This window comes from Peromyscus maniculatus, chromosome 6, assembly GCF_049852395.1.
Source record: "Peromyscus maniculatus bairdii isolate BWxNUB_F1_BW_parent chromosome 6, HU_Pman_BW_mat_3.1, whole genome shotgun sequence".
NCBI lineage: Eukaryota > Metazoa > Chordata > Mammalia > Rodentia > Cricetidae > Peromyscus > Peromyscus maniculatus.
Genome location: NC_134857.1, coordinates 37,072,728 through 37,099,588, shown reverse-complemented (window position 1 = coordinate 37,099,588; position 26,861 = coordinate 37,072,728).

Genomic DNA, 26,861 nt, shown 5'->3' with positions numbered 1-26,861 from the left:
GGTGGTCCACAGAAAGCTAGTTCATCTAAATGCCTTGTTTGTGTTATTCACAGCTATTCCCTGTGACCTGAAGAGCAAAGAAAGGTTCAAAAAGCTGCTTGTTGAATGCTGAGTATGTGACAAGCATAGTGCTGTTTATCATATCAGGTTATTTCATTTAATCTGAGCAACCCAGGGGCTATTATTCCAGTTTTCAGAGGAGGAAACTGAGGCAGGGAAGGTCAAGCCACCTTCTTAAAGCTGTAGCCTTAACAAGTGATGGGATGTAGCATTGACAAAAGGACCACCATGCAGTTGCATTCTTTATTTCAAATTCTCCTGGCCACGAGGGACTATTAGAGCTGTCTGATCCACTGGTCTTGCTGGCCTCAGCACAGCGCAAAGAGAGAAAGGCCTATCTGAAAGCTTTCTTTCAACTTGGGCATCTCTAATTGTCCTTCAGAGGATTCTTTCCTGGTAAGCATTAGGTGGCTTAGCCGTTTGCTCCCTTCACATTTTGGTTTCTTTTCATCTTCATTTTTCCACTGGTAAGTTCCTCTAAACTCAAGAAATCTATAACATTGCAAAGCATTGGAGAAAAAGTCTCAAAGCATTAAATGGGATAAAATAGTTTCTCTGCACGGCCAGGTGGAAGCATCAAGCTTTTGTAGTTGGAAAGAATAAACACTGTCCAGACATCCTCAGACTAGAAAACCATAAAAGCCACTTTTTGGATGAGTGAAGGTCAGAATACTGAAAATAACTACAATGGAGTGATATCAGTGATGCTTAAACTGTTTGTAGGGAAGAAGCATAGGCCATTCTTGGGAAAGAGGTGAGCCAGTCGACCAAATAGAAGACACTGAGAGTTTTATTTTTATGGATATTCAAAGCTGGAAAACAGCTAAGATTGCAATAGAGTATGAGAGGAGAAAGTAGAGGGAGGGCAGCTGAGCTATGGTGATGCCCAGTCAGGGCACTGCCTACCTCTGCTTCTCTGGTTAATCAGTCCAGGCTCTTGAGCAAGGGATTCTAAATGGGACTTGCTGGAAATCATCTGGTGATTGTGGACAGTATGAAGAGGGGAGGGGGATGGAAGGAGGGAGGGAAGGAGAGAGGGAGGAGTGAGGGGGAGTAGGAGGGGGAGAAGGAGAGGGAGAGGGAATGAATTTGAAACTATCCTGGTAGGTTATTCTTGTTTGCTTTAGATAGCTACACAGCCAGGTTAGTCTAGAATTCACAGGCTCAGTCTCTTGAATGCTGAGATTAGACTACCAGGTACCATGGACTTGACTACCATGTTGTCAAAGCTTGCTGTATTGTGCATCTGGAAGACATTCATGTAAATTATGTAACTAATACTATGCCTAAAGGAATTTTGGCAATTTTCCAACAGATACACATCTCTATTCCACATTACTTTCACAGTTCTTTTTAAAATGCTTTACGAACCAAGTTTAGGCATTATAAAACAGTGGAGGGCATAAGAGAAAAAAAGTCTTAATTTAAACCTTCCAATTGTCATAGTCACTGAAATAAAGTTCAGCATTTAAAAAGTTTATTCACGTCTTTAGACTTTTGTCATCTATTGCTACTTACTATAGCCATTAGATTTTCTTTTGTTTGTTAACATTTTAAAATTAAATTCATTTCTCTCTATGTTTAATAATCCATAAGACTTTGTGGTTTGCTTGTTTTTGTTCTTAAGCTGTATCCTACAAGATATCACAGCTCGAATACTTCGAAATATTTTATGCTCCAAGACTACAGTGAATTTTAATGTAAAGACTCAGAAAGATGTGAGTTGGCATTCTTCAGGGACACAGGCAGTCATAGCTGCTGGGATACCTATGGAGAGGAGGAAGACAGCCATAGCTGCTGGGATACCTATGGAGAGGAGGAAAGTCATGGCAGACACCAGTGTTCTCGGGGTTAACCTGTGTTCTTCATCATGCAATGCTCAGACAACTCCCACTTTCTCTCTAGCAGGGACTGTGCTCTCATTTATGGTCATGATATGGAGTATCTAGGGGGTATGCTTTAGAGTCAAGAGGAGGATTCATGAAGGACGGCATCATTTCACCAGAGCATCTCTGTTTTCTCCTTCTTGTTGGGCGCCCATGCGAGCCTGTCTTTTTGTCTATCAAGAGACTCTGTTTGAAGCATCTCTCCTTGCCATTCATCATATGGCTTGGTTCATTTATATTCTGTGTCTCTTCTTAAAGATTTATTTATTTGTATTTTCATGTATGTGGGTGTCTATGACAACGTTTGCACCTAGAAACCTTGGAGGCTGGAAGATGGCATCACATTACCTGGAACTGGAGTTACGGATGGCTGTGAGTGACAATGTGGGCGTTGAGCTGAGCCTGGGTTCTCTATGACAGCATCCAGTGCACTTAGCTGATTCACCCTCTCCCGCCCATCATTCACATCTTGGTTCCTCCCCAAAGCCCCACAGTCAGTATCTGGTCTGCTTTGTTTTCATTTCCACTATTTATCAAAAAGATAAAACTTTTAGAGAGGTAAGGGGTTGTCTGAGAGTCACTGGAAGCTTAGCTTGTATTTGGGCAGATGTTGCTGGTTTACTAAGCATAAGGTTTGGGTATCAGAGCATTTGTATTCAGTTCTGGAGGCTGAGGAAGCGGGCGTGTATGTTCACTTGGTGGTGTTTGCTTTTCCTGTAGATGCCGATTCAACCCTTGTTTTCTCTTCTACTTTCTCTTGCTATTAAATATCAGCCACCCATGGCTTTGTACATGTTCTACCCCTGTAGTCCGTTAGTTAGCTTAGCCCAAACAAGAACCTCAGCTGCGTGGTGGTGCCAGAGTGACTTTACTCAAAAGTCCAGATTCCTGTGGATTTACTTGATGTAAATTCAGAGATGAGTGGATTCTCACACCAAGGTAGGGATTTACAATGACCTGACAGATAAACACCACACTGTCTTCTAAGTACTTCCATACTGTTTGTTTCCAGTGTGGTCTGTCTGATTACTGCAGTTATCAATCAGAAAACTTTCACTAAGGTGTTATCAGAATAAAATTTTAACCTTGTTATGAGAAGTCACTTTTAATTGTTATATTCAGCATGTGTGAATCAATGCTAATTCCATTCTCTTAAAATATTTTTATAGTTGCCCAATTTGATGGCATAAGCTTATTCATCCAAGCACATGCAATGTTGAGGCAGGAGGATCATGAGTTCAAGGCTAGCCTGGGCTGGATAGTAAGCAGACTGTGATAGATAATGAGAATCTGCCTGAGGAAAAAGAAAAGTAACATTTTATCAGGTGACATAATACTCAACAATGATGCTCAAAGTCAGAATAACTAAAAAGAAAGCCAGAGAGCTTTAGGCCCAAATGCGTTTGCTTATTTGATTCTTTGTGATTTTATTTTTAAGATTTCCTCATGTCCCTAAATGGATATCTGTTTCTTCTCTAGCAGTTTATTTTCATAGTTCAGTTAGCAGGAGACAGAAAAGGACGATGAAGAAAGGGGGAAGTTTGTATGTCAGCTGCATTTTAAGGAGAATTTTCACTCAAGAAACCCACACCTTTAATCCTAGCATTCCAGAGGCAGAGATCCATCTGGATCTCTGTGAGTTCAAAGCCACACTGGAAACAACCAGACATAGTAACACACACCTTTAATTCCATGAAGTGATGGCAGGAAGCAGAAAGGTATTTAAGGCATGAGGACCAGGAGCTAGAGCTGGTTAAGCTTTTAGGCTTTTGAGCAGCAGTTCAGCTGAGATCCATTCAGATGAGGACACAGAGGCTTCCAGTCTGAGGAAACAAGATTAGCTGAGGAATTGGCGAGGTGAGGAAGCTGTGGCTTGTTCTGCTTCTCTGATCTTCCAGTATTCACCCCCATACCTGGCTTCAGGTTTGATTTTTATTAATAAGATCTTTTAAGATTCATGCTACAGTATACTCCATTCTATGACAGGCAGGAGCAGGCTGCCCAACTGAGCTACTTGTAAAGTGGTGTTCCTTAAATGACTGTCTAAAATCAGGTGTCCCATCACCATGGGGGACGTGCACATTTAGGGAGTAAGTAACATTTTCAAGCAATGGGTGGTTTTAGATGGGAAAGTCTTCTGGTTGACATTTCATATGAATTTTAGTCTTCACTTGTCTTCCTTGTGAAGTACGGACACCGGGCAAGAAAGAGTGGGGATGTTTGCTGGTTTAATTTTCAGTACTGTCTGGGACAGCAGCTAATAGTTTTAGAATGTCCATCTTCGCCACATTACGATGAAAAGCTATGGTCTAAGGGCTGGAGAGATAGCTCAGTGGTTAAGAGCACTGACTGCTCCTGCAGAAGGCCTAGGCTCAGTTCCCAGTGCATTTAGAGAGGCTCACAACCACCTGTAACTCCAACTCCAGGCAATCTTGTGCCCTCTTCTGGCCTTTGGAGGTAAGGAGAGAGACAGACAAGTAGAGACAGAGATGGAGGGAGGGAGGGGGAGAGAGAGAGAGAGAGAGAGAGAGAGAGAGAGAGAGAGAGAGAGAGAGAGAGAGAGAGAGAGGAGAGAGAGAGGCAAAATACTCATACATGTAAAATAAAAATAAGTAAATCTTCAAGATAAAAAAGGGTGTCCTCTGTTGTTCTGGCTTCCTTGCTTTGTAAAATCAAGGAAGTATAGAATGTTTTTAGTCCCTTAGCAGATTTTCAGATATGATCAAAAATTATCAGGTTCATTCTTCTAAGAGTCCATGGGAACTAATAAATTCTTTCTAAATTGAGCCATTAAGGTAGTTATCTGATCGAGATCATTGTAATTACTTGTTATATTACAGTCATGGTACTAAATGTTTTATACCAACTTGGTCTTTTCATTCTTCTGAAAGTCTGAAAAGTACATAGTATTCTGCCCATGTCAAAGTTGCTCATATTGAAACTCAGAGATTTAATAACATACTCCCAAATCCTAAGTCCTATCAGAGTTGGGGTGAAAATTTATATTTTTAATCACTGTCTAATTGATGCTAGCCCTATGCATTTTATTCTAAGATTAACTTTGTTAAAAAGAAAAGATTTAGAGTTTCCTGAGGCAGGAGTGAGGGAGGCAGAGGGGATGGAGGACGTCAGGGGAACAAGGCCCTTTGAAACAACTGACCAAAGCTCATGTGAACTCCCAGAGACTGACGCAGAATCACAGGGCCTTCATGGGTCTGCGCCAGGTCCTCTGTATATATGCATTATAGCTTTAATTTGGTACTTTTATGAGACTCTTGAATGTGTGAATTAGTGGGTCTCTAATTCTTGTGCCTTCTCTTGGGGGCTCTTTTACTTTTCTATTGGCTTGTCTTCTACAACTTTGATATGTTGGCTTTTGTTTTTATCTAATTATGTTTTATTTTGTTAAAGAAGATTTAGAGTTTTCCAATAGAGATAAATATATATTTTTAATTGTAATACTCCACTACTGTCTATACAATATGCTATGTATCCTCGAAGTATCATTAAATATGCATATATTAATTATTGTTTAAACCATCTTTTGGGTGGGTCTATGAAGTCAGATGATAAATGATTTTGGGATATTGTTCAGATTTTTGGGCTCTGTGAAGACACAGTATAGAAAAATACCCTGCAATTCCAGCAGAAATAAGTTTCATGGAAATAGACCTGGTTGAAAAATTAATGGACAGAATAAAGCCACCGTAGACCCCCGGATGATGAGTGGGTTATAAAATGAACAGTGCTTGCATAAGTGAAGTAGGACTGCTTATTATGCCTCTCTCCCTCCTCTGGTCACATTACATGATGTAACCAGCATGAGTCAGAAATTGGATCTACATGGGGAGATGTGGATGACCACAGCTAGTTGCTGCTTCTGCAGACATTCCAAAGGCCCTGAAATCATTTGGAAAACAACCAAAGCTCAGAATTTCTCAGTGACATTTACTAAAATGCTTACACATAGAGCAGAGGTTTGATCTGATGCCCCGGAAGCTTCTTCTCCTGGTCTCCAAGTCACTGTTCTAAATGAGAGTCCTTCATAATGCCCAGCTCAGCTTATGACCTCCTTAAAACTGCACTAGTAAACCCCTATGTAGTGTTGGTTCTCATCATAAACTCTATTTTGTGTCTAAGAACTATGTCTTCATTCATGTTGCTTGTCTTAGGGAAGCTTGTATTTATGAAGCTCAGCTAGTTGGTAAACGTTCCTCATGAATGAGTAAAGATTGAGACTGAACTTCCCACTCCTTGAAGGGCACATGTGTCTTAGTTACTATTCCATTGCTGCGAAGAAACAATGATCAAGGCAACTTACAGGAGAAAGCATTCCATTGGGGGCTTGCTTCAGAGGGTTAGTGCATTATCATTATGGGGTGGGGAGCATGGAAGCACCCAGGCAGGCATGGTGCTGGAGAACTGGCTTAGAGCTACATCCTGATCTGCAGGCAGTGGGCAGAGAGGAAAAGAAACTGGACCTGATGTGGGCTTTTGAAACCTCAAAGACTGTTCCCAATGACACACCTCCTCCAACAAGGTCTCACTTCCTACTCCCTCCCAGACAGCCCAACTAACGGGTGACTAAGCATTCAAATACATGAGCCAATGGGGGCCGTTCTCATTCAAACCACCACATAATGGGAGTTCTTCAAATCCTGATTTGATTAGATATAGCAAGGTATGATTTATTTCGGAACCCCCTCCATCAGACTGACCCAGATGACAAAAGAAAGGGCGCAGGAACTGCCTTAGCCACAGAATCAGAGAGAAGTCTGTAAACGACACTCGAGAGTCAGCCTTCTGAACACAGTTTTTTGGATACTTTAATATCCATTGAAGACATCAAATCACTAATTCATAAGCTTCTGCATTTGAGGACTAAGCACCCGTGACAAGGTGTTTGCAGCTCCTTCCCTTCCCTTTGATGTATTCCTCCTCCTCCTCATTTCCAATGTCCCTTCTCCTCAAAAGTATGATTCTGTGTCACATGGACCTGACAGACTTGAGTGAATCTCCAAGATCCCATTGGAGAGGTGGCCATCTTTGCCCTGTGTTGGCTATACTTGTGAAGATATAAAGCCATGGTAAGATCTAGATACACAGTACAGGAAGGAACCCCGAGAAAGGAGTCAAAGACAGCGAGATAAACCAATGTTGGCTAACATCGTTTAATGCTTTTCTCCAGACGGTATTTGAGAGTGAACATGGTCTTGAAATTTTGACCTGTATGAGTCAAGACATTCACTTTTTAAAATAGCCAGTTTGTGTTTGGGGTAAGGGTAGGGGGAGTCAGAGGACAACTTGTGGGAGTCAGTTCTCTCCTTCTACTACACGGGTCTCTGGGAGGCTTGGTGTCAAGGGCCTCTACCTATTAAGCTACCTTTCTGGCCACTTCCGTATTTTTTTTTTTTTTAAAGGAAAAGATGATCATATATGTCAGATCCAATCTCCCGGTTTCCTGTGTTGGTCCTGAGACACAGCCTGGCACACAGAGCGTCATCTCCTCTGTTTGTCTCTGACATCCACAAATCACAAGTAACTCCTTGCAGTCACCTGATTTTTTACCGGTTACTCCCTGTCACTTTAGGCCATTCCCTCATCCCTGGGGAAAACCTTTCATTTGCAGCAGGTTTTCTCATGGGTTGTAACTTTTTGAGCTTTTCTTTGTTCTCCGAACTGTACTTTTTGAAAGCAGCAACCCAGTTTCCTTTTGACCTTCATGTTGCCCGTGGCTATTGCAATGTTTCCTATTTGTGTTTTAAGACAGAGACTGCTCCCAGGCGGTCTCTTTTCCTTTAGTTCCTCACCCGACTCTTGCTGCTGTTTTCCGTACTGCCGCCATAAATGTAAATATTCTCAGATTTTTCTTATTGTCCTTGGAGGGGTGTCATTTGTAAGGCTAACCCCTGATTTGGCATATTGGATTGTCAGTCCACAGAAGCACTTTGAGATGGCCAAAATACTGTAAAGGGAGAGCTTGAAAACAGAATTGACCAGTAAAGAGCCACATGTGACAATTTTGGGAAACTGCTTGGAAATGAGAATTAGTCCAAGAGAAAATGGGAGTAGAAAATCTAAGAAGAGCTGTGACAGTAGAGATCTGTGAGAATGTCAACGGTGAGGAGAAACTTCTGTGCTCTTGATGTTTAGGGCTGATGTGATGGATAGTGGGGTGCCGGTGGCAGTCACTATTGCCTATTGAGTAAACATCCTTAGCCCACGGAGCCTGCACCAGACAGGTAATCAGGGGGTTTTCTGAGGAAAGTAGTCAGTCTCCTTGTCTGTAGTGGAGACATGTTGGCTTAAACTAGTTAGAGGAACATTATTCCTTCTAGCTAATGGTGTTGTATTGGTAAACATTCCTACTGTGAGATGTGAAGAGGAAGTCTATCTGCTGTTTACTCCTTTCTCCCTGTCCCTTTCCTTCCCCTCTCCTTTCCCCTTCCCTCCTCTTCTCTTCTTTTATTTTCTCCCCCAGTTTTCTTTCTGGGATATCAGGAATCCATCTCAGGACCTGGTACATGCTGCATGCTAGGCAGCCCCACCACCATTGAGCTATATACTCTTAGCTCTCAGGATGCTTGTGACTGTGTTTATACTCATCTGCCCGTAAGCAAAGAAGGAACCCTCCAACCTCCTGTAATATGTCACAAACTTCCAGATGAAAATAAAAAAATGAGGAAAAACACAAACAGACCCAGGTAAACATTAGAATAGGAACTATCGAAAAAGAGATTTCTCCCAAGTCTGGAAACTGCTGGTGAAAATTGACTGCAGCCCTAGAAAATAATGGATTCCTCTAATGGTCAATTATATCAGAAAATCCATCTTTCAAGATATGACCAGTCTAAGATAGTTCATCAACCTAAAGGTTAATAGTAGCCACAGAACAATACTGAAATCAGCAGGATGCTATAACAGCAAATACAGAGAGGGGATATAAACATAGTTTATTCCAGACAAGGAGGATGCCATGTGAGTGTGTGCCTGTGTGTGACCTCTGACTTACACATCTGGTTGGTTAGATACTTTCTGTGGCAGTTTGGATGATCAATGTTCCCCATAGTCTGGGACAGTTGAATACTCCATTTCCAGTTGGTGGAATTCTTTGGGTACATTTAGAGAGTGTGGCCTTGCTGGAGGAGGTGTGTCACTGGGTGCAGGCTTGAGGTTTCCAAGTCTGGTGCCATTCCCAATTTGCTCTCTCTGCTTCCTGCTTGCAGTAAAAGATGTAAGCTCTCAGCTTTCTGCTCTAGCCACCAGGTCTCTCCTTTGCCATTGTAGACTCTTATTCCTCTTGAAGCATAAGCCCAAGTAAACTCCCTTCTATACATTGCCTCCTCCCTTCTATACATTGCCTCCTCCCTTCTATACATTGCCTCCTCCCTTCTATACATTGCCTCCTCCCTTCTATACATTGCCTCCTCCCTTCTATACATTGCCTCCTCCCTTCTATACATTGCCTCCTCCCTTCTATACATTGCCTCCTCCCTTCTATACATTGCCTCTTCCCTTCTATATACATTGCCTCCTCCCTTCTATACATTGCCTCTTCCCTTCTATACATTGCCTCGGTCCTGGTATTTTGTCACAGCAATAGAAAGTCATTAATGCATTTTCCTAAGTTATCTTTATTTCTGAATGGAGATACTTTGATCATTGGACTAACATATATGGATAGTCCAGTGGTTGTCGATTAATTTTAAAAGGCTAAGTCCCTTGGTTGATAAAATCTACTTCTTAATGATTAAGTTGTCAGGAGCTTATTTTTTAGAGTCTGTTTTCCTTCATGAGTGGGTATTTGGTACCTGGATCTACGTGGTCATCTTGAAGAGATGGTGCTAGCCTTGTATAAAGCATCTCTAACTCAGCCATCTTGGAGCTGATGAGAAGTTCTGAGAAAAAATAAGGCTGCAGACATATCTGGAGGAAAGCAAACCCAATATTCTGTACAAGGCATACCTTCCAACCAAGAGGATTTTCTGATAAAATGGATTTGCATATTGACTCTCCCTCTAAGGGCTCTTTGTAGCCTTTTCAGATCTGCTCCACCGATCTCAGAGGTGAAATACAAGCTGTGGGGCCATGCTCAGGTGCATGGCTTCTGGTTCTTCAAAGGACATGGAACAATCCTAGCTCCCTCTTAGCACAATTTAAATCCTAAACCCACGGGGTCGGCTTCGTGCCAGTTTCTCCACTGGGCACATTAGGAGTTTTCAACCTGGTTTGGAATGCAATATTAAGCCTTCTTTCCACACACAGGTGTCTTTGTAGATGTAGGGAAATCATTGAGGAGTCTGAAGGACTAGTTAAAACAGGCTTTCTGAAAAGAAATCCGTACAGCTTAATCTTCTTCATAAAACACCAACACATGGTTGCCAGGAATCTGCATGTCCATTGGATCCAAACTTGGTGAGTCACAGCTGGAGCACTTGTCAGGAGGTTTGCTGTGTTTTTGGATGGCGTCGTCTTCAGCATCACCAAATGTTCCAAGGGGAACAATACATCTTGTTTTATGTCTTTTCTCCCAGTGAAAAATCAAGCAAATATTTACATGATTTTACCTAAATCTAATTTCTCGATAATGAATCAGGGCTATCATTTATCCACAGTTAGTGGAAACACACTTCTCTATTCTGTTCCTATAACTTTTTCCTCTTTAGAATTTCTTACATATCCAAACATGCCTTTCTTATTCATAATAAAAGTTGAAATTGGCTGCTTCAGTGGAAACCCGTGTTGGCTGCCGCAGCCTTTTAAGGGATTGTGTTCTGTCTTCCCTATTATTCTGTACAGGCTGCTGCTGCTCTCATGGTGAAGGCAAAGAACTGGGCCACGGACACAGTCCTTCATGAAGCCTGAGTATTCCCTTAGCTGCACCAAAGGATTGATAGGCAGACTCCCTCCAGACTCCAAGCCCCAACTGTCCTCTTTGTTTCCTTGCTGATTGGAATGTAAATCTTTTCAAAAAGCCCTTCGATAGTTATAGAACACAAAGCGTCTTTCTTCAAGAACCCAGGGGCCATTTTTTCTTATTTCTTTTTCATCAAGGTAGATGGAGCCCTGTCTCACAGTCCCTCTAACAGGGTGACTCCCTTAGTGGGTTTTTTGTTTACTTTTAAAATAAGAGACTCATAAACATTCAGAAAAAGGTTTCCTTGCAACATGAACCGGTATAGAAGTGAAGGACAGAGTAAAAGGACAATAAAGATGGGAATGTATGTGTGTGCACCAGTGTGTACATGTGCCTGTCTGCGTATGCCTGTATGACTGTGTGTATGTGTGTACCTGTGTATATACATGTGCATATATGAATGTGTGTGTGTATTTGTTGTGTATGTAGGTGAGTATGAGTATGTTTGTGTGTATGTGTTATATATATATGCATGCGTGCAGACCTTCTGTAATTTAAAACTATTTGAACTAAAAACTTAATCCTTGGCCCGGGGGGGGGGGGGGGAGGGGGTGGTGGTGGCACACGCCTTTACCCCCAGCACTCAGGAGGCAGAGCCAGGCGGATCTCTGTGAGTTCCAGGCCAGCCTGGGCTACCAAGTGAGTTCCAGGAAAGGCGCAAAGCTACACAGAGAAGCAAAGCTACACAGAGAAACCCTGTCTCGAAAAAACAAAAAACAAACAAACAAACAAACAAACAAAAAAACAAAAAAAAACCAAGAAAAAAAAAACAAAAAACTAAATCCTCAAGTACTTCTAGATCTAGCATTTACAATAATTTTGTATTATGAATTTAGATAGTTGGGAATTGGTTTTGTTGCAAAAACAGAGCATACAAATAAATGACAAGAGATCTGCACAAAGGACTTTCCACATGGAAATTAAATAGGTTTACTGATTTTTTTAATGTTTCCTGTTTAAAATACATTCATTATAGATATAAATACATGCAAATTATATAGCTATATGTTTAGCATATGCATTTAAACAATGGGAAAAAGGAGTGTAGAGACTCACAGAGGTTTCCTAGCAACAACTTACTCAGGGTCCGAGAACCTGAATTTGCTTAATCCAGCAGGGCTGCATAAGGAGATGATTTGACCATGGGCATGGTTAGCAGGTATTTGGAAGGGTCTACACTTGGTTGTGCAGTGTGCTTTGATCTTGCAACGGGGAGGTCTTTTGCCCTGCCCCTTGGCATTGTTATGAAAAGCCCTTTTGAAGAGGTAGAAGGGACCATTGGGTTTTGATCCAGGACCTCCCGAAGCTGTCCTGTGTTTCTGTCTTTCTCCTCTTTGCTATCTTTCTATCTAAAAGTTTCTTATCCCTCTCTCCTCCTCATAGGAACTCTTTTAAAAGGTGGGAGCTGGCCTCCCACAAAGGAGCAGCTATATCAACTTGGACAACTGAAAATGAAGAGATGTTTTCTGCATTGGTAAAGGCATTCCTGAAGCACATTCAACGAGACCATACTCATGGACCAGGAATGGGGCAGAAGTGAGAAGAGTCAGATGTGGAAGTATTGACACCCACGTTCCATGTCCAAGTTCCACTGTGACAGGTTGATCTGTCTAAAGTTTAATTTTTCTTGGCACTTGAAACATCAGGCATTTTATTTAACTTTTCTTTGTTCTTTTTTTAAGAAAAAACTTATTTATTTTTATTTTATGTGCATTGGTATTTTTCCTGTATGTATGCCTGTGTGTGGGGTGTCAGAACCCCTGGAATTGGAGTTACAGACAGTTTTAAGCTGTCATGTGTGTGCTAGGAATTGAACTTGGATCCTCTGCAAGAGCAGCAAGTGCTTTTAACTGCTGAGCCAACTCCCAAAACTACTCCTTTTTGTTTTATTTTATTTATGGAGACAGGGTCTCTCTTTATAGCCTTGGCTTTCCTGGAACCTGCTCTGTGGATCAGTCTGACCTAACTCATAGAGATCTGCCTGCCTCTGCCTCCCAAGTGTTGGAATTAAAGGTGTGTGACTAGCTACCTTTTCTTATAAATAAGATAATTGCAAGTTCACATTTTATTTTATATGTATGGGTGTATTACCTGCATGTATGTCTATGTACCACATTCATGCCTGGTGCTCTCAGAGTCTAGAAGAGGGCATCAGATCCCCAGGAACTGGAGTTACAGAAGGTCATGAGCCTCTTTGTGGATGCTGGGGACTGAACTTGAGTCTTTTGCAAGAGCAGCCAGTGCTTGGGCTTAACCCTGAACAATTCTCCAGCCTTCATACTTGCATTTTTATACCAAGAGATTTAAAAAAAAGTGCTCAATTGACTCATTTTGTATTTATAGTATTTTAAAATGTATTTCTGACAAATGTAGCACAAGCTAAGTTTTAAAATAAATTTAAGTCATATTTAATATTGACCTTAATATTTTAAAGAGTGTGAACCAGCTTCCCCCCAAAATTACACCTTTATTGAAGATTCTGCAGACTGATTGACAGACTAGAACATCTCAAAAATCACTACTTATTTTCAAATCCAGAACCTATCTGAAGACAACGTATTAGTTTGGTGTAACACAAGAACCAATCTCTCTCTCTCTCTCTTTTTTTTTGGTTTTTCAAGACAGGGTTTCTCTGTGTAGTTTTGCACCTTTCCTGGATCTCGCTCAGTAGACCAGGCTGGCCTTGAACTCACAAAGATCTGCCTGCCTCTGCTTCCCAAGTGCTGGGATTAAAGGCGTGCGCCACCACCGCCTGGCCCAATTTCTCTCTTTTTTTTTTTTTTTTTTGGTTTTTCGAGACAGGGTTTCTCTGTGTAGCTTTGAGCCTTTCCTGGAACTCGCTTTGGAGACCAGGCTGGCCTCGAACTCACAGAGATCCGCCTGGCTCTGCCTCCCGAGTGCTGGGATTAAAGGCGTGCGCCACCACCGCCCGGCCCAATTTCTCTTTTTATACCAATACAAAATGGTCCAGACATTACTGTGTAGTCCTGCATCTCTCCTCTTCCTGATGATGTTGCGTTCTCACGTCTGTGTCCACCTGATACTAACATGATAAGAAGAAATGAAGGGGACCTCATTTCTGTTTACTATTACTTTCTGTCTTACACACCACTCCTTCCCTCTTACCCATCCGAGAGTCCATGCTTTGCTCTCGTGGGCTGAGTGCTCTCCAGGCCCTGGCCCGGCTTTGTCTTGGGCAAGTTCATCTTCAACCTTGGACTTTTCTTCATCATCCCATGTGTTGGATTCCTTATTTCTTAGACTTCATTTCCCCGTTCTTGTTTTCTTCCTTCCTAACCATGAAGCATGTCCTGCAGTAAGCTCTCCATTAGTATGCTCTTAGATACTCTCTTTGGTGTCTCTAAATAGATTCAGATCATGGATGTGTAGAAAGCTTTTATACCTAGACTCCTATTTCGGTGGTACTTTGGTTAGATGTACACAGCCATGCCTCAGAATCATGAGGGATTGTTTCTAAAAACCCCTCCGTTGTATCCACATCTGCACAAGTTGGAGCCTCTTACAGGGATAGTGCTGTATTTGCATATTATCTCTACGCATCCTCACGTATGCTTTATCTCTAGGTCGTGGGCAGTCCCTGAAGTAGTGTAAATGTTGTGTGAATAGATGTCTTAGGGTATTGTTTTGGGAACAATGAAAAAGGTAAAATGACTTTACGTGGTGAGTACACACACAGTATTTTTGATCTGCAGTTGGTTAAACCACTGGTTGGAAACCTTGAGCACAAAAGGCTGCTGTAATTCTAAGATGGATGCTGTTTCCCATCAAAATGTTTCTCTAGTCTAGTTTTTAATCATTACTCTTCAGAATTCAGGTGCCTTCCTGACTTCTTCTAAACCTTTTCACCTAAGAACTCATTTTCTTCAATTCTCCTACTTCTCCCATTTTTTCTGTTTTCTCTTCCTAGTACTCCAATTAATTGGATGTTGGATATCTTCAATGGAATTATTATAAAAAAAATCTTCTTGTTCAATTTTCTGTCTCTTTGTCTTTTGTTAGTTTCTGGTAAAATTTCTATACTACATTTTGCAAAACGTATGTTGAATTTCTACATTTGTACATCACATTAACAACTAGTAGCTTTGGGGCTGGGGAGTGGCTCTGTGGTTAAAGGGCACACACTGCTCTTGGAGAGGCTCTAAGGTGAGTGTGCAGCACCCATGTTGAGAGGCTCACAACCACCTGTAACTCAAGCTCCAGGGGCTGTGATACCCTTTTCTGGTCTCTGTGGGCACTGCAAGCATGTACACACCCTACACAGACATATGGGCACACACACACACACACACACACACACACACACACACACACACACACGAATAAAAATATGGATATAAGTGTACATATATATATATAATTAAAAAATAAAGTAACGTTTTTTATTTGTCTCTCATACAATACATTCCAGCTGCAGTTTTCTCTACCTCCACCCCTCTCAGCACCTGCCCCCCCCATCCACTCCTTCTCCATTTCCCTTAGGAAAAGAGCAGGCCTCTCAGGGATAAATAGCTCTTAAAGAATTATAAGAATATTTTTTTAAAAAAGTGCTTTACCCACAGATAAGTGTAGGCACCACTCTCATCAAAAAAGCTCCTTTTTTACAGCAATAGAGGCCATCACAGAAGACCTCAACTGAACAAACTGCAGAGATCAACAGATTAAGGGGAACCTAGCCCCAAAGGATACATCTATATCACAGTTTCTGCATCTTTGGCTCAGGGAACATCTCAGAAGATGGATTATAAGAGCCAGAATACTAAAAAATCTGCTGTGAAACAGTCTTACCTAGAAATGGCTGCATAAGAAAATACTTTTGAAACAATGGGAATTTCAATGGACATGTTACCATGGAAGGGGAACCTCCACAGGGTTCTTCCTTAGACCAAAGGCAATTATTGACAGCTGGGGGAGGGGTGGATTAACCTCTCCTGAGAAGGAATCCTATTATTGGTGTCCAGTGCAGAGAAATTAACCTTGAAACTATATAGACACAGTTAGCAAAAGTGGACTCAACAAGTTGTGTGTGTGTATGCACGCATATATGCATATAACATATAATCAAAGAAAGAGGGGCTATGAACTTGAGAATAGGGGGGCATGGGAAGATCTGATGGGAAGAAAAAAAGGGGAGAAGTGATGTAATTCTACTTCAACTAAAAAAAAAAATTTGCCTTTAATCCCAGCATTCAGGAGGCAGAGGCAGGCATAGTTCTGTAAATTCACAGCCAGCCTTGTCTACAGAGTGAGTTCCCAGACAGTTAAAACTACATAGAGTTACCCTGTCTTGAATAAAAACAAACAAACAAAACACGCCCCCTCCCCCAAAATCCAAGAAAAGATAAAAGAAAAAATTAAAAAAGCTTATTGGAAGCTACATGGATGGATATTTCGGTCAGTGGATTTGCCTATAGAGATAAGTGGATGCCTGATTCTTTCATTGAAGATGTCAAGATTTCCATTTGTGGTGCTTGTCTTCAGGCTGATCTACATCTCTAGAATCTTCTAGTTCTCATGCTGTGTATTTAAGACCCTCTCATGTTGATGCTACCATAATTCAGTGTGTGATTTTTTTTTTCATGTATTAGTTTTGCATTTCTTCTTTGATTCCAGCTCAAACTATTGTTTCTTAGCTCAGAGTTACGTAGATACTACCCCCTCAAGACTAAATTCTACATTTCCAGTGAAGGTATCAGGGATATAGTTGTCTATTGTGAAGGATAGAGTGTTTAGGGATCAACATGACTTTTAAAGCAGTCTTGTTAGTGCTTGTTTTCAGAGGTACTTCGGAATGCCTGCTCTCTCTGGAGTTTGCCAGAGCATGTACCAGCATGCTGTGTCTCCAGGCTTCCTCTGGTAGCTAAATCAGGAAACAGTTACCCATGGGCCCTTCAACTTAAAATGGTTTCCGTTATTTTTTGCCGTCTTATTGTCCGCTCTGCTGTTTCTTCAACTTTTCAGGTATAGAACATCTCAATTTCCTGTTTAGTGTGTGTATTCACCAGGTTCCTACAAAGCAGAACAGAACAGTAGGAGATATACAATTTTCAGATTGGCCTATGTGGTTTTCAGAGGCTGGATAGCTCAATGGCTATTGCCAATCCAGAGACCCAGAGAAGCTTATAGGACCTCAGGCCAAGCAACTAGAAGAAAGCAAACCAGTTGAGTGAGCAATGGAACAGCCTTAGCTGGAGACGGAATGTCTGAAATCTCCCCAGAGAGCTAGTGAAAGCTCATGCTGAATGCTGAAACATCTAGGAACCGATGCCCCCGGCCAACAGAAGCAATCTAACATGCACCCACTCAAGGAAGGTATGCTATATGTTTGCCATTTCTCCCTTTTCATTCCACCTGGGCCTCCAGACTATTGGATGATGTCACCCATGCTCAGGGCAGCCTCCCGCCCCACCCCCATTCAGATCTGCTGACCAGTCTTTTCTGGAAGCACCCTCACAGAAACCCTCAGAAGTCTGCTTGTTCATTTTCTAGGCACTCTTCAGTTCAGTCAAATTGACAACTAAAATTATCCATCATGATGTGGCCAGTAGCAAGCAGAGATGGATGTTGTAGCAAACCGCCATGCTTACCTAGAACCTATTTCCAGCATCCCTTTTCCTTTTAAAATGTATTCTGGCATGCATTTTGTTTCACTTAGGTTGCTCCATTCTTGGAACTTAGTATGGCTTGTTTTCAGTGAACTGGAAACATGACTGTGAACTTGAAAGTTCCCTCTGACAACAACTGATCTGCTACTCGGAGCTGCTCCGTTTTAACCAAACACTGCTATGAGCTGCTAGTGTATTTTATTCTTGAGAATGACCTTGGGTGTTAGCGGTGGTATGTTTTGAGATGGCCTCTGGCTAGCCTAAGCTCACGATCCTCCTGCCTCAGCCTCTTGAATGCTCGAGTGCTAGAATTACAAATGTGTATTTCTGCCCAACTGACCTTTGTCTTATTGCTATGCATTGTCAAATGTGTGTTTGTAAGGATTTAATTTCATTCATACTGGAGAAAGTTTAGTTTTGATCTACACCAGTAAGGCAAATGTTTTTGACCCCACAGAAATTTGATCCCTTAATAAGTGGACTAGTTAATGCCTAGTTCTCAGTGGGAACTTAATAATGGGTAAATAATAATAGTTGTTTATAAAATTAACCATGGATTTGGCTAAAGAAAAAAAGTTATAAATCTGTCTCTGGGCACAAAATGCTGACCTGTCTTTGGGAGGCTTAACAAAATGTATGGTTGGGAATCTCAGCTGTTGCCACCAAGGGCAATCAATGGGCTGGGTTACATATTACACTGTGCACTGGAGACCTCCACAGATCAGTTGGGCATGTGCCATTGTTGATGTAGTGTGGAAGAGTGATTTCTGATTCTGGCACTGCTTGCTCGCTCATTTGTACTTCTTCATATGTCTGTTGAAATTCAGAGAACATTTAACTGTTCAGCATAAAGAGTCAGCACAGACTTCCCCATTTCCTCACTAACTTCTACAGCACTGGGGGCAGATTTTACCATCTCTGAAATTTTTCACTAGTTCAAAATACTGTAACTTTATATCACTAAATCTACCTTCTTTAACACCCCTTTGGCAAAGCTACCCATGATTGGAAATGTTTCTCTTCTAATTGAAATAAAAAGCATTGCTGACCGCACCTCATTTGGCTCAGTAGAATAAAGGTGAATTAAAAGATGCATTTGCATTCCTGACTTAGTCTGATTGAAGGAGAGAAGAGGAGCAGGGAAAATGGAAATATTTATTCTTTGAACAGCAACATAAAATTTCAGAGTGCTTGTTCTGTAGGAGAGGTACATTCGCCATGTTTTTATATGTTTATGTCTGGGTAGGCATTTTCACTCACACCAATCACAGACTTCAATGCCCAGAAGCAAAACATTTTGTTAGGTGGGCAATTATATGGGGCCTTAGGAGATTAGTCTTGTGACTTTTTAAACCAGTCAGTCTAAGTATGTAACTTAGACCCTCAGATTACTAAGGATTTAGCCTCCTGGCAGACTTTATTATGACACAAAAATGTTGATTAAAAAATAAGCAAAGAAGGCCTCTAAAATGTCACAATTATGTTTATAAAATCCTAATACTAAAGTCCACAAGGTTATTCTAAAGGCCCTCCCTTCCTTCCTCCCTCTCTTCCTTCTTTTTCTCCCTCCTCCCTCCCTCCATTTCTTCCTCCTTTCTTCTTTTCTCCTTTCTCTCCCTCCCTCCCTCCACCCCCTCTTTCTTTTTGGTTTCTGAAATGAAACCAGGCAAATGCTCCATCACGGGCTGGACTCCAGCTTGCCAGGTTTAGGAATTATATGAATGAATGTGCTTGGTTAGTGTTCTGAAGCTCTCCTTTTGAGATTCCATTATTAAAAGAGATACCATCTGACTGTGTTTTAAGTGGTACTTAGCCTCCTGCTGATTGATGAAATAAAGTTGCTGTGAGATCAAAGGATGAGATGACTGGCAGATGACTAGTGAAAGGAGGGAACAGTAGCTCTGTAACAGGAACTAGAAGGGGTTGGAATTTGGGGCCACCAAATGGAAGAGCAAGCATATATATATAGATGTACCTAAACATTTGGTGTATCTCCTCTCAGGACAGAACTCGAGACAGAACTCTAGACGGGTCATTACTGGGGCATCGCTGTGAATTCCAGTGTTTGGGATAAAGGGAATGATGTTGCTTTCTCCCACCATCAGCTTCTCCCCATTGAGGATTTGAGTATTTTAAACCTGTATTTGTTAGCCAAGTTCAGTAAGATCCCTGTATTTTAAGAGTTTTTTCTTTTTCTTTTATTTATGTGGGTGCTTTGCCTGCATGTATCTATGTGTACCATGTGCATGTGGTACCCATAGAGGCTAGAAGAGGGCTTTAGATCCCCTGAGAATTGAGTTACTGAGGGGTCTGAGCTGCCTTGTGGTGGGGGGAATAGAGCCTGGGTCCTGTGCAAAAGGGGCAAGTTTTCTTAAGTGCAGAGCCATCTCTCCAGTGGTCTCTGTAATCTTATGTGATTTGCTAATCTGATAGTGTTGGCCAGCTTTCTATAGAACCAACCTTGAGTCCCCTTTGGTAAATGCATGCAATTGTCTTCCTCTTTTTCAGCCAGTGCACAACTGAGGCCAACTTCTTCCTGTCTAGCCCATTCCAGCAGGGTGTGGCAGGGTGTGCATGCTCATGTGCCTATGCGAGTGGCTTGATAAATGCTGCCGGCACTTCCCGTCTAAACATTTCCTGAAACCTTGAAGTATGTGTTAAGTCATCAATAATTCCAGATTTCTAGATGTGTGTGGAAACGCTCCCTACTTTTGCAAAGTGTTCCATTCAAGAACATGACTAACTCTTAATGAAGTCTTCCAATTTGATGTTGATGTACAACATGAAGTGAGGCTAAAAATGTGAAAAGAACAGATGTTCTTTTGTGTCTAGGAGAACACTGCATGTGCTTAGAAAAATACACAGTTGTTACACCTTGGAGTTCCCAGCACACTTAGAGAAATAAAGTTTAAATTAAAAAATATTTTTATATGTTTTATGTGTGTGGGTGTTTCGCCTGCATGCACATCTGTGCACCACATGTGTTAAGTGCTCATGGAGAAGAGGGCATTGGATCCTTTGAAACTGGAGTTACAGGTAGTTGTGAGGTGCCTTGTGGGTGCTAGGAATCAAATCTGAGTTGTCTGGAAAAACAGCCAATGTTCTTAATTGTTGAGCTATCTCTCCAGACCTGCAGTTTATACTTTGTAAACAATCTACTGTGAATGGAGATTTAGGAGAAACGTGATGTTGCATTGCTGGATCCTTAGCAGTTGGGTCCCGAGAACATCTGCCTGATGCAGACTTGGTTGGCAAGATATGTAGAGGTGTTGCTGACATTGTTATTGGGAAGAGTGGAGCTATGAAAACAGTTAAACTAAGGCTCTGAGCTCTCACTGAATCTTCCACTCAGGTAAGATATGGGGAGGAATCACAGCAGACAAAAATTCTTGGCTAGGAGGTTTCTTTCTTCCTTCCTTCCTTCCTTCCTTCCTTCCTTCCTTCCTTCCTTCCTTCCTTCCTTCCTTCCTTCCTTCCTTCCTTCCTTCCTTCCTTCCTTCCTTCTTCCCTCCCTCCCTTCCTCCCTTCCTTCCTTTCTTCTTTCCTTCCTTCCTTCCTTCCTTCCTTTTTTTTTGTTTTTTTTTTTTTTTTTGTTTTTTTGAGACAGGGTTTCTCTGTGCAGTTTTGGTGCCTGTCCTGGATCTTGCTCTGTAGACGTGGCTGGCCTTGAATTCACAGAGATCCACCTGCCTCTGACTCCCAAGTGCTGGGATTAAAGGCGTGCGCCACCGCCGCCGCCGCCGCCGCCGCCGCCGCCACCACCACCAGGCCAAGGAGATTTCTTGAACTCATGTATGCCAGACAAACACTACCACTGAGCTCTCTCAATTCCTCTTTCTTTCCTATTTTACTTTGAAACAGGATCTTGCTAAATTGGAACCCCTCCTCCCCAAAGCTCAGGCAGTGCTTGAACCTGTGATCTTGCCTTGGCTGTCAAAGTTTCTTGCATTATAAGCTTGCAATGCCAGGTTCATTTTAGTATAGTTAATTGTTATAAATATCTTTTTTTTGGGGGGGGGTTGGTTTTTTGAGACAGGATTTCTATATGTAGTTTTGGTGCCTGTCCTGGATCTCACTCTGTAGACCAGGCTGGCCTTGAACTCACAGAGATCCACCTGGCTCTGCCTCCTGAGTGCTGGGATTAAAAGTGTGCACTACTGCTGCCCAGCTTTTATAAATATCTTAAGTGCATTATACAAATTATGTTGTTATTATTATTATGTAATTTGTAGGTAATGTGTCAAAGCAGGGCAGAAGTAGTTTTTGGTAAAGGGTATAGCTAGAGAATTTTTATCTAGTTGATAGAACACAACCTTTTATTCAACACATGATTTCTACACATTTGTGTAATTCTGTAGAGTGCAAAGACTACAGGGTGTATGTGTGAGCCGTGGCTGCCTGCAACTGAGTTAGCTTTGGATATTAGTTTTGTCGAAGTTTTACCCCTGGGAGCTAATAAGATGTAGTCAGCAATGTGATTGATATACATCCCCCTTCCCGGTAGCTAACACATACTTTCCAAAAAGTATATTAACTTGATTCATGTTTCTTTCAGGCAGAAAAACACCTGCTGATTAAGTTTGGAGATAAAGATGCTAATTGGGAGTGAATCATTCTCTTGTCAGGTTATACAAGGTAGAATTGATGCACATAAATTTTGTATATGTGAAGAGCTATTATATGAAAAAATCTAGGAGAAACAGATTCTCGTGTTTCTCTCCACCTTGTTGTGTAAGTGAGCAACTTGGTTCTGATTAAAGGAGCTAATCAATAGCTTGTCAAGATCATATGCTTTATTTCTGGAAAACTATCAATGGAAATTGAGTCCTACATGATTTTTAGCAAAGATTTTTTTATTTTTTAAAATATGTCTCTCTTTGTGTGTGTGTGTGTGTGTGTGTGTGTGTATGAGGTATGAGTGTGTGCACACAAGTGCAGCTGTCTGTGGAGGCCAGGAGGGTGTCAGATCTCCTGAAACTGGAGTTACAGGTGATTGTGAGCCGTCTGATCTCAGTGCTGAGAAATGAACTTGGGTCTTCTGCAAGAGCAGTGGGTACTTTTAACGAATGAGCCGTCTCTCCAGCTCCAAAATATAATTTAAAAAAAAAATCCGTGGTTAAATGTTTGAGGAAAGTTATCTCTCTCTCAGAGATTGGCACTTTAGGGATAATCTGTTGAAGTTGCTTCGGGTGCAGTAAGATGAATCCCAGGCCTTGCTTTTCTTTTCATGCCACCGGTGTATCCTCGCAGAGCAACTCCTGTGATGGAGAACCTTGTAGATTTTATTCTGTCAAGAGTGTGATCCTCCATGTGCCTGTTTGATTTCTGCCGTGGAGGGGTCTTCTGGCATTTCCTGGAAGGCATCTTGGATACTGTGTGGAGGACAAGCCAGGGCCAGAGAATTAGCATGAGGAATGTGGACAGCTGGCGTTCAGGCTACTGCAACCATCCGTCATCCTCACCAAAAGTCAGAGCAGCTCCAGCTGCTGGCCACTGGAGTCCTGAGTCTTCTCAACAGGAGTCATTAAGTCTGGGCTAAAGAACTTCTGTGGTCTTAGCAAGTACCTCATTTGGCATCTTTTTTAATAATCAATTTCAAACTAATGATCTAGGTTGGAAAACACTGGGGAGATTTTGTAGGCTTTCTTTGTTAATATGCTTCTTATTTGAACTGGAAAGCTGTTCAGGAAAAAGTGAAATAATGCTTCAGAAATATTTGTGGTCCTTGATATATGAGCCAGAAATGAGAAAAGCATAGGTTTGTTCCATGCATAAAAGTACATTTTAGTATTGCATGAAAAGCCCAACTCTTTGATGTAGGCTATCAGGAATCACATGAAATGACTTTTCTCTTGAAATGATAAGATAGTTATTGGTTCTGGGCTGTAGATCTGAAGCTATTATGAGGGTAACTATCTTCCTTTTTTTTTTCTGAACTCTTGGGGAATGACTTCCAGATCTGGTCTTTATTTATTTTGGACATTAGAAATGTTAGGTGTTGCATATACACCCAGAGCCATAAGAATAATTTGGAGGAGAAAGGAGTAAAGTTGTTTTGAAGGAGTCTACAGTTTAATTTGGGGATATTAATACAAATAGATCAAAGGGCGTATTCTACAAGATAGTTTTAGATTATAGACTCTAAGGAATCCTGGAAAATGACATTTTGTTTCCCTATTATAATAGCCTTTTGATTTTTCTTTACTAGAACATGAGCTATTATGTTCAGAAATCTTTTTCAAGCTACATAAACTTACCATCTTGGTATTTTAAAGATGCATTTATTTTTATCTTATGTGTATGAGTATTTGCCTACTTGCCTGCACATGCACCATTGTGTGTGCACTGCCCATGGAGGCCGGAGGAGGGCACTGGATTCCTGGGGACTGGAGTTACAGGTGGTTGTGAGTCTCTGTTTGGGAGCTGGGAATTGAAGCTAGGTCCTCTGGAAGGGCAGCCAGTGCTCTCAACCACTGTTTCTTATCTTGATGTTTTATAACTACTTCAATGACATGTTAGTATTATGTTTTTTGAACAGGAACCCACTCAGAGATGAGTTAGCTTAATATTTTCACTAGATAGTCATTGAAACTGAGTCTAGAGAATTCTCAGAGGATGAATAATGACTGGAACCTAAGCCCTGGTCATTGAAGTGATTTATTAAGAAACATTGTGATTTGGTATTATCTTCTGATCTCTGATATATGTAGGGTTATTGCAGTTTCTTAGTTTTTGGCTTGATGTCAGGGACTTTCTGGGATTCTCAATATACCTGGATTGGTCTAGGGGATGTGTTCAAGCTGCTTCAAAAGTAGTGAAGAAATACCACAGTCAAAGGAGATTTTGTTTAAAAAACAGGGTCTCGTGTAGTTCAGACTGGTCTCCAACTCACTTTGCCTCTGAGGATGACCATAACCTGCAGAGTAGCCTGCCTTTACATGAGTGTGGAGGTTGTAGGTGTGGCCACCCTGATGAGTCTATGCAGTGCTGGGAATCCATGCAGAGCTTTGTGCACACCAGCATAATAGATGAGCTTTACCTGTTCTTTAAACCCCAGCTGCATACAGCTTTATGTTACCTTGAACTAAAAACTTCCAATTGTATATTTTAAAATGCACAAATAATAGCAAATACCATAAATAGACTTGCTATTCTTAAATTTACTTACTAATGTCTACTGTATCACTCCCCCAGATTCACTTGAAATGAAGCTAAGTTCTCTAACATGGAGGCTGAAGGAACTCAGTCAGTGAAATTGTTTTTCACATTAAGTAGTGCTTGGGTTGGGTTTGAAGAAAAGATTGAAGATGTAAATCCCTTCTCTTTCCCTTTCCTTTCTTTCTGACTTTTGTTTTCAATCAAGGTTCTGTGTGGCCTAGCTAGTCTCAGTCTCACTGTGTAGCCAGAGATCACTTTGAACTCTTGATCTTCCTTGTCTGTACCTCCAGCTCACTGAGCTTACTGACACAGGGCACCACATCTGGCAGTGACGTGTCTTCTGAATCTGATTGTCATTCTTTTCCAGTACATTGGAGATTTCAAACCCCAGCCTAGGATACTGGGAGGATTGAAGACAAGCAGAAGCCTCTGAATGGAGCTTCGCTAACTAACTTGTCAACAGATGTTCATGGCTACACATATCGCTCTTGATATTGTCATGGAAAAGATTATAGTGTCCATGGCGTCATGGAGTTTGTATTCTCATGTGGTATATAAAAATGTAAACACACCTGATTGAAACAGTAATGATGATTATAAAGAATTGTCTACAGCCAGATGACTGTCTGGAGAAGTTTATTTTGGTACAGTGGTGGAGGAGGGTTGTTCCAAACTGTATTCCAGCTGAGACTCTAGTATTCCTGTGATCTGGGGTGGGTTTCTCAGAAGACAAAGGACACTCATTAGGAACTGAGGGGTAAAAGGGAATTTGAAAAAGTTACAGCAAATAGCAAAATTAAGAGATTATGATTATTGACACCTATGATGAGGTAGAAGACACCATAAGCAGCTTTATCAGTTTATTCCAATATAGGGCATAGTGAGAACTAGAATATCAATGCCAATAAAATTGTATTTACACTGAACACTTAAAAGTTGTTTTTATTTTATGTGTCTGTATGTTTTGCCTGCATGGGTGGATGTTCACCATGTGTGTGGCAGAGGAGAAGGCTTCCCCCTACAGCCTCATAGCTCCTACACCAGAAGCCTACTGTGCAGGCCACGATTTCAGAGTTTTCAACCCCTGGCACTGTGAAAGCAAATTTCTATTATTTATTGCTCGTCACCCAGTCCATGGTACTTTGTTATACACGACAGCCGAACTTCATTAACTCATTTGCACATTAACATTTCACAACTATTTATTTAAAAAATCAATTCATCTCATAAAGGGAGCAGCTATAAATATGAAAGAGACCCGAGCCTGTGGGGACATTTCACATTCAAACCACAGTTTAGAGAGCCAACAGATGAGGAAAGAAAAAAGCTGTTTTGAAGAGGCCTGGGGTTGAGTCCAGTGCCAGGGAACGGTGGTAAAATCGGAGTGCTATCCGGAAACAGGAGAGAGACTGACAAAGGATGGATGGAAGAGGTTTCCTTGGGCCACAAGGGCGCAGGCGGCTTTCTAGGAGAAAGTGTTGCGTTCTGCAGGAGGCCAGAGTTGGTAAGATCCCCACGAGAGTGGCTTGGGGGGTGTTTCCTTCGAGAAAATTTAAGAGAATGCCCTAGATGCCAAGTAGCACAACAAAGAGGTGAGGATGAGAAGACACTCTGAGCTTGAAAAGTCATCCTTTTGCTAAAAGAACCAAAACCCAACCAAACAAAAACCCTAAACAGCAAAAACAAAACAACAACAACAAACCAAACAACCAAAACACCACACACACACAAACAAAAACTTTAAAAGAACTTTCCAATTTAATTAGAATTATGTAGCCTACTTCTTTAATCATACCTAACTATATTTTTGGAATTTCTCTTTTAACTTAATTTAAATTTTTGTAGTTAAGCTGCCAGGGACAATGGAAGTCTGGGATGACTCAAGCCAGGCTCCAAGGTTCAGAAAGCCACCAGTCGAAGATGAGCCTTTCTGTACAGCCACAGACAGCGAGCGCCAGATGACCTAGACTCCACACCGAGGGCCACAGAAGGTGCAGGCTAACGATTGGAGAGATGCCTTACTTCTCAAGTTCCAGAACAGAGTTCAGGGTGTGTCACGGTTCTTCAGTATCTCTTTGCTTAGTTACTCAGTGAGTTTATTGGAATTGTTTACAGGACTAGAGTTGAAAGGTTGCTCAGAGGCATCGGCCTCGTAGGAAAACCCCATATAAAATCTCACCAAAGCTCGGGCCCTGGAGCTCCCTGCACAACCTGTAG